This window comes from Balaenoptera ricei, chromosome 19, assembly GCF_028023285.1.
Source record: "Balaenoptera ricei isolate mBalRic1 chromosome 19, mBalRic1.hap2, whole genome shotgun sequence".
NCBI lineage: Eukaryota > Metazoa > Chordata > Mammalia > Artiodactyla > Balaenopteridae > Balaenoptera > Balaenoptera ricei.
The window spans coordinates 3,916,547-3,924,816 of NC_082657.1; positions in this window are offsets into that span (position 1 = coordinate 3,916,547).

Here is an 8,270-nt window from a genome sequence, read left to right on the forward strand (position 1 = left end):
CAGCTTTCTTGTTCAATCATTCTGGGAACCTTCTGAGCCAAAGCCAAAACAAAAAACCCCCAAACAACCCAGAAACTCCTTTGCGTCTAAGCTAGTCTGAGAAGGGATTTTGTTCTGATCAAAGCATCTTGACGAATATTATTAAAATCAATGACCCTAATAGATATCTTTTATGGACATCCGCTCTGGTATTTATCCTTCTTAAATTACTATAGTAAGTCTTTAATTTTAATGGAGTGATTCCTGACCTGACCTTTTATTTTCTAAAATCACAAATGCAGTAGCAAGTGTAGTCCAGTTTTGTTTTCTTAACTTATGTCTTCCACATGGGACATGCCGGAGAACAGGCTAAGAACTGTGGAAACAGGACAGTCCTTTGTTTTCAGACAGGGTTGGATACAAGCTTGGGGTTATGTGAACTTGGGAAGATTTCTTTAAAATCTCCAGGGCTCGGGAGGTGGATGAAGATGGCAGAGTAGGAGGACGTGGAGCTCACCTCCCTGCCACGAACACATCAAATATACATTTGAAGGGAATTCCCTGGCGGTCCAGTGGTTAGGATTCCGCGCTTCCACTGTAGCGGGCCCAGGTTCGGTCCCTGGTCAGGGAACTAAGATACTGCAAGCCGTGCGGGGTGCAGCCAAAAAAAAAAAAATCTACATGTGGAACAATTCTCATGGAAAGCTAACTGGAAACTGGCAGAAGATCTCCTATACAACCAAAGCTGCAAGAAAGATCTGCGGGTAACCGGGTAGGATGGAAAAAAAGGCCTTTGGTTAGTACTTGTGCCCCTGGGAGGGATCTATAAGGAGGAGAAGGTCCACACAGGAGGACCCTCACCCTGGGAAGTGAGCAGGTTGAACCACAACCTAGGCGTACCAGTCCTGGGGTCCTGCAGGGAGGAGACAAGCCCCCTGGCCTACCAGGAGATCTGCAGACACAGACAGAAGGGCTGGAGGAGGCTGGGCTCTACTCACGATGCGTGCATGTGTGCTGGCTTGCCGATAATCAGGGCAGAGAGAGCCCTGCCCTGGCAGCTGTTGTTGCCTAGCTGCACTTCCCAATCCAAAGGCGCCAACACTCTGGCCCCGCTCACTCCACGCCACAGCCTCGCGTGAGATCTGGGCACAGACTTGGTCTAACTCTGCAGAGACAGACAAGGGCCCCTGGGATGGGAGCCACACAGAGCTGCAAAGGCCGTTGTCAGCGTGCACGCAGCGTGGCAGGGGGAGCTGAGCGGACGTCGTCAGTGTGTGCAGGTTATCACCACAGCAGCACGCAGCAGCTAAGCGCTGAATCTCAGGCAGAAAGGCCCTGGGAGAGGATTCATATAGCTGCGCAGAGACAGCCCAGAGGCCCCGGGGTGTGATCCAGGTGGGAGAGCCAGGGTCGCTCTCGGGTGTACTCAGCAGTGCACAGCCATTCGTCTCCCAGCAGGAGTGGGGTCCGTCCGCTCCGCAGCGCAGCTTAGCACCAGGCCGGGGGCGGGCAGGTCCTGGGAGAAGTCTGCCCCAGAGGCAGCCCAGATCCCAGGTAGCCGTGCAGCCACTTCCATTCCTGCAGCCACAGGGCCCCGACGAGCAGCCCCAGCCTACTCTACATCACAGCCTCATTTATGTATCCATTTATTTGACCTCACCATGTGGCATGCACGATCTTAGTTCCCCGACCAGGGATCAAACCCACGGCCCCTGCAGTGGAAGCGTGGAGTCTTAACCACTGGACCGCCAGGCAAGTCCCTACACCATAGCTTTGCACTAGATCTGGGGTGAACACAAGAGAGAAAGGGGTGCGACCTTGGGCTGCTTCTGAGCAGAGCCGTGAACATCTACACAGGTGGTGCGTAGGTCCTCTGTGACCACACACGACTCACGTGCTTCATTAATCACCTCCCCTGGGGCAGGGCACCCACTCAAGGGCAACAGAGCCTGATTGAAACCGACCCTCAGGGCCGCCACTCCAACAACTGGGGAGCAGACCTGGCCCCCGACAGGGCTGTGACAACCACAGAGCAAAGAGGAGGCCCCGCCTCACATCCAGCACAAGCTCTAGATACTATAACACCAACAACACCCCCTATCAAGGGGATAATGGCCAGCACATCCTGAGGAAAGTTGTGGCTGGTGCCCATACCAAAGCCAGCCCTCGCAGCAAAATATTGGATGCACACAGTCTACCCAGGGACATTCCCAATAAAAACATCCCTTCAAAGCCACAGTAGACAACTGTTTCTCCTAAATTCATAGAGACAGAGAAAGTTAAGTAAAATGAAAAGGCATAGAGACTATTCCCAATTATAAGAACAAGAGAAATCTGAAAGAACAAATAATGAAATACCAGTCTACTAGACCCTGAGTTCAAAAAAAGATAATAAAAATGCTAACTGAATTAAGAAAGATTATCGATAGAAATGCAGGTCATTGTAACAAGGAACTATTGGGTTGGCCAAAACGAATGAACTTTTTGGCCAACCCAAAAGAAATTATAAAGATGAACCAATTAAAAATAGACAATTCAATTGCCCAGATAAAAACCAATCTAGAAGCAATGAATAGCAGACTAAATGACACAGAATGAATAAGTAATATGGAAGATTGAATAAGTAATATGGAAGATAGAATAATGGAAGTCACCCATTCAGAACAGCAGACAGAAAGACAAATGAAAGAAAAAAATGAAAGCAACACATGAGGTCTATGGGATAATATAAAACGTGCCAACCTACACATAATAGGGGTTTCAGAAGGAGTAGAGAGAGAGAAAGGGATCAAAAATGTGTTTGAAGAAATTATGGTTGAAAAGTTCCCAAACGTAAAGAAGGAAACAGATATCCAAGCACAGGAAGCACAGAGGGTCCCAAAGAAGATGAACCCAAATGGACCCACACCAAGACATATCATAATTAAGATGCCAAAAGTTAGAGATAAAGAGAGGATTCTAAAGACAGCAAGAGAAAAACAAAGAGTCAGTTACAAGGGAACCCCCAGAAGGCTATCAGCTGAATTCTCTGCAGAAACTGTGCAGGCCAGAAGGGAGTAGCATGATATATTCAAAGTCCTGAAAGGGAAAAACCTGCAACCTAGAATACTCTACCCAGCAGCATAATCATTTAGAATAGATGGAGAGATTAAAAAAAAAAAAAAAAAACTTCTCAGACAAGAAAAACTAAAAGAATTCAGCAATACTAAACCTACCCTGAAAGAAATATTGGAGGATCTTCTCTAAATAGAAAAGAAGCAAGAATATACAGGAAAGGGAAAATCACAAAAAGAAAGGCAAATATATAAAAAGATTGAAAATCACTTAAATAAGCCAGTATATATATTTTTAAAAATCCAAAAATTCTGGGAAAGCAATTATAACTACAATGAACAACAAAAGGATAAACATGAAGATGGAAAATAGGACATCAAAAATCACAAAATGTCAGGGAGGGGAGTATAAAAATGTAGGTCTTTTAGAATGTGTTTGAACTTGAATGACTATCAGTTTAAAACAAGTAGATATAGTTATGGGTCAGCATACTTGAACTCCATGGTAACCGCAAATCAGAAAAATACAATTGGGAATTTCCTGGTGGCCCAGTGGTTAGGACTCGGGGCTTTCACTGATGAGGACCGAGTTCAATCCCTGGTTGGGGAACTAAGATCCCACAAGCCTCGTGGTATGACCCCCCCAAAACAAAAAAATTAGAAGTATACAATAGATCTACAAAAATCAGAAAGAAAGAAACTCAAGCATACTACAAAAGAAAACCATCAAACCACAAAAGAAAAAACAAAAAGAAGAAAGGATCAAAGAAGAACTACAAGAACAACTGTAAAACAAGGATTACAATGGCAATAAGTACAGACCTGTATACCTATCAATAATTACTTAAATGTCAATGGACTACATGCTCTGATCAAGAAACAAAAGGTATCCAGATTGGAAGGGAAGAGGTAAAATTGTCATTATATGCAGATGGTACTCTATATAGAACACCCTAAAGACTTCACACAAAAACTATTAGAACTGATAAATGAATTTAGCAAGGTAGCAGGATACAAAATTAACTTATAGAAACCTGTTGTATTTCTTTACACTAATAATGAGATACCAGAAAGAGAAAATTAAAAAAACAATCCCATTTAAAATCATGTCAAAAAAATTAAAATACCTAAAAATAAACTTAACCAAGGAGGTGGAAGACATATAATGCTGAAAACTATAAAACGTTGATAAAGGAAAATGAAGATGATTCAAAGCAATGGAAAGGTATTACATGCTCTTGGATTGGAAGGATTACTATTGTTAAAATGGCCATACTCCCCAAAGCAATCTACAGATTTAATGTGATCCCTATCAAAATACTAATGGCATTTTTCACAGAACTAGAACAAATAATCCTAAAATTTATATAGAACCATAAAATGTCCAGAATTGCCAAAGCAATCCTGAGGAAAAAGAACAGTGCTGGAGGCATAACCCTTCCAGACTTCAGACTATACTACAAAGCTACAGTAATCAAAATAGCATGGTGTCGGCACAAAAACAAACACATAGATCAATGGAACAAAATAGAGAGCCCAGAAAGAAACCCACATACTTACAGTCAATCTTTAACAAGGAGGCAAGAATATACAATGGGGAAAAGACAGTCTCTTCAACAAGTTGTGTTGGGAAAGCTGGACAGCTGCATGGAAAAGCAATGAAGTTAGAACACTCCCTCATACCATACACAAAAATAAACTCAAAATGGCTTAAAGACATAAATATGACAGGATACCATAGAACTCTTAGAAGAGAACATAGGCAAAACATTTTCTGACATAAATTACAGCAATATTTTCTTTGATCAGTCTCCCAAGGCAAAAGAAATAAAAGCAAAAATAAAATGGGACCTAATGAAACTTAAAAGCTTTTGCACATCAAAGGAAATCACCAACAAAACAAAAAGACAACCTGCAGACTGGGAGAAAATATTTGCAAACAATGAGACCAACAAGGGGTTAATATTCAAAATAAACAAATAGCTCAAGCAGCTCAAGAAAAACAAAAAAACAAAAAATAATAAACAACCTGATCAAAAAATGGGCAGAAGACCTATATAGACGTTTTTCCAAAGAAGATATACAGATGGCCAACAGGCATGTGGAAAGATGCTCAACATGGCTAATTATTAGAGAAATGCAAATAAAAACCACAACGAGATATCACCTCACACCAGTCAGAATGGCTATCATCAAAAAGTCTACAAATAATAAATGCTGGAGAGGGTGTGGAGAAAAGGGAACCCTAGTACACTCTTGGTAGAAATGCATAAATTGGTGCAGCCACTATGGAAAACAATATGGAGGTTCCTTAAGAAACTAAAAATAGAGGTACCATATGATCCAGCAATCCCATACTGGGTAAATATCTGGGAAAAAGGAAAACTCTCATTCAAAAAGATACATGTACCCCAATGTTCATTGCAGCACTATTTATAATAGCCAAGATATGGAAACAACCCAATTGCCCATCAACAGATGACTGGCTTAAGAAGATATATATATATTTATATAGTGGAATATTACTCAGTCATAAAAAAGAATGAAATATTGCCATGTGTAGCAACATGGATGGACGCAGAGAATATTATACTTAGTAAAGTAAATCAGATGGAGAAAGGCATATACTATATGATATCACTTATATGTAGAATCTTAAAAATAATACAAATGAATCTATATATAAAACAGGAACAGAATCACAGACGTAGAAAACAAACTCATGGTTACCAAAGTGGAGAGCAAGGGAGGGAGGGAATAATTAGGAATATGGGATTAATGGATAAAAACTACTATACATAAAATAGATTAGCAACAAGGATTACTGTTTAGCACAGGGAATTATACTCAATACCTTGCAATAAACTATAATGGAATATAATCTGAAAAAAATAACTGAATCACTTTGCTGTACACCTGAAACTAACACAATATTGTAAATCAACTATACTTCAATTTTTTTAAAAAAGCTGAGTCAGAATTAAAAAAAAAAAAATCTCCTGGGCTCTGTGTCCTCATCATAGAGAGACATATCTAACAGGGTTGTAAACAGGAGGACCAACTATCCTAGTTTTCCTGGGACTGGGGTGAGGGGGTGGGGCAGTTCTCAGGATGTGGGAATGAGGAGTTCCCCAGGATGTGAAAATTTCAGGGCTAAAACTGAGGATGTCCCAGGCAAATAAGAATTGGTCACCCTAGTTGTAAGCATATGCATTGTAAAGATGTAGGTGTGATAATTACATTGATTCTATTTATTTATTTATTTTTGGCTGCGTTGGGTCTTTGTTGCTGTGCGTGGGCTTTCTCTAGTTGCAGCCAGCGGGGGCTACTCTTCGTGGCGGTGCACGGGCTTCTCATTGCGGTGGCTTCCCTTGTTGCGGACCAGGGCTTGAACCCGTGTCCCCTGCATTGGCAGACGGATTCTTAACCACTGCGCCACCAGGGAAGTCCCACACAGATTCAGAGAACAACTATTTTCTCATGCCCGTTCCCCTATCATACCCATCTCATAGGTCTAGTTTTTACCTGTGCCCTTGGGGACATCTAAGGCAAATCTCATGATTTTTATAGTCATCTCAGATAATAGAGACTTTCAGTTCCCTTTTTTTTTTTTTTTTCTTTTTAAGTCACATGCAAGGAAAAAAATTGTGTCAGTTCGGTAATTGCAATGCTTTTGGCAAGTTGCGTGCAGCTGCAGCGGTCATAGTCAGTTTTTTATTTACGTCCCTACCTGGCGCTTCTCTTCCTCCTCCTCCCTCTCTCAAAGCTGCAGTTTTCTCACGTGTTGTCCGTAGATGCTTCCCCTCCAATAGGTCCTGTGAGGAAACCCTCAATCTTTGTGGGGTGTCCATGGTTACATTTCCAGCTTCTCCCCGCAGGGTTCATCTCCCACCTCCAGGTGGCGCTCCTGGAAAGGATATAAGACCCCTGATTCATATTCTGTCTCCCCCTCTCCCTCTCTTCCCCTCTCACCCTCCCTCTTCTCCAGGCTGTCCCAGACATCTTCAGAGCTGTCAGCACAATCTTGAGCCCTTGAGATGTTCCAAACGTGAGCGAGATCCCATTCTTCTCTGGGTCGTGCCCCTCCCCCATACTAAGTGCTCTGAGTGGCTCAGTTGAAGCTTTTCCCCCTTGAAGCTTGGAAGTGCGAAACCAACATCCTCACCACCTTCCTATGTTGAAGACAGAATGGGACCCACAGCGCAGCAAGTGCTCTTGTAAACAAACATATGAAGACAAAACAAAACAGCTCTTTAGCACCAGGTGGAAAACGGACCTGGGGTGTGGAAAACGGACCTGGGGTGGGGAAATTGGGTTTCCGGCTTAAGTCACGCGTGGATGGTCCCACTTTCGAGTCTGGCCTCATTGGCACCTATAGTCTGTGGGTCTGGGCAGAAACTGAGTTTACAATGATCCTACTTTAATGTTCTGTTATATATGTGTGCAAGCACCTTGCAAATGTCGCACAAGGGTAAGTTTTGAAGACAAATGGATGGTAGGAGTCCATTTTCACCAAAAAGCAAACACAAACAAGTAAACAAACAAAAACTCCACAAGAATTCATGAACAGATGCACACAAAAATGAAAGGTGACATTCACCAAAACGTTAACAAGGGATGGGGGGCTTCCATGGTGGCGCAGTGGTTAAGAATCCGCCTGCCAACGTAGGAGACAAGGGTTCGAGCCCTGGTCTGGGAGGATCCCACATGCCGCGGAGCAACTAAGCCCGTGCGCCACAACTACCGAGCCTGCGCTCTAGAGCCCGCGAGCCACAACTACTGAGCCCGCGTGCCACAACTACTGAAGCCCGCGCGCCTAGAGCCCGTGCTCCGCAACAAGAGAAGCCACCGCAATGAGAAGCCTGCGCACCGCAACGAAGAGTGGCCCCCGCTCAGCGCAACTAGAGAAAGCCCGCGCACAGCAACGAAGGCCCAACACAGCCAAAAATAAATAAATTTATTAAAAAAAAAAAAAGGGATGGGAACTTGAGTAATTTCTTCTTTTAAGTACGTGGATGTGCTACTTCTTACATGAAAATAGTAACTGTATAATAAAATGTACTGCAGTAAGTGTGGATGGGTGATGTGTGTAAACGGCCTGCCTACCATTCATTCCTCAGAAGGTCACTTTATTTTGGTTGTTTTGCAGCTGTCGGTTCATTGCCTCCGGGCAAGGCATGGAAAACAGCTGAGTCTTTTCCGTATCCATCGCTTGAACCACAGTTAAAGAAGATTCCT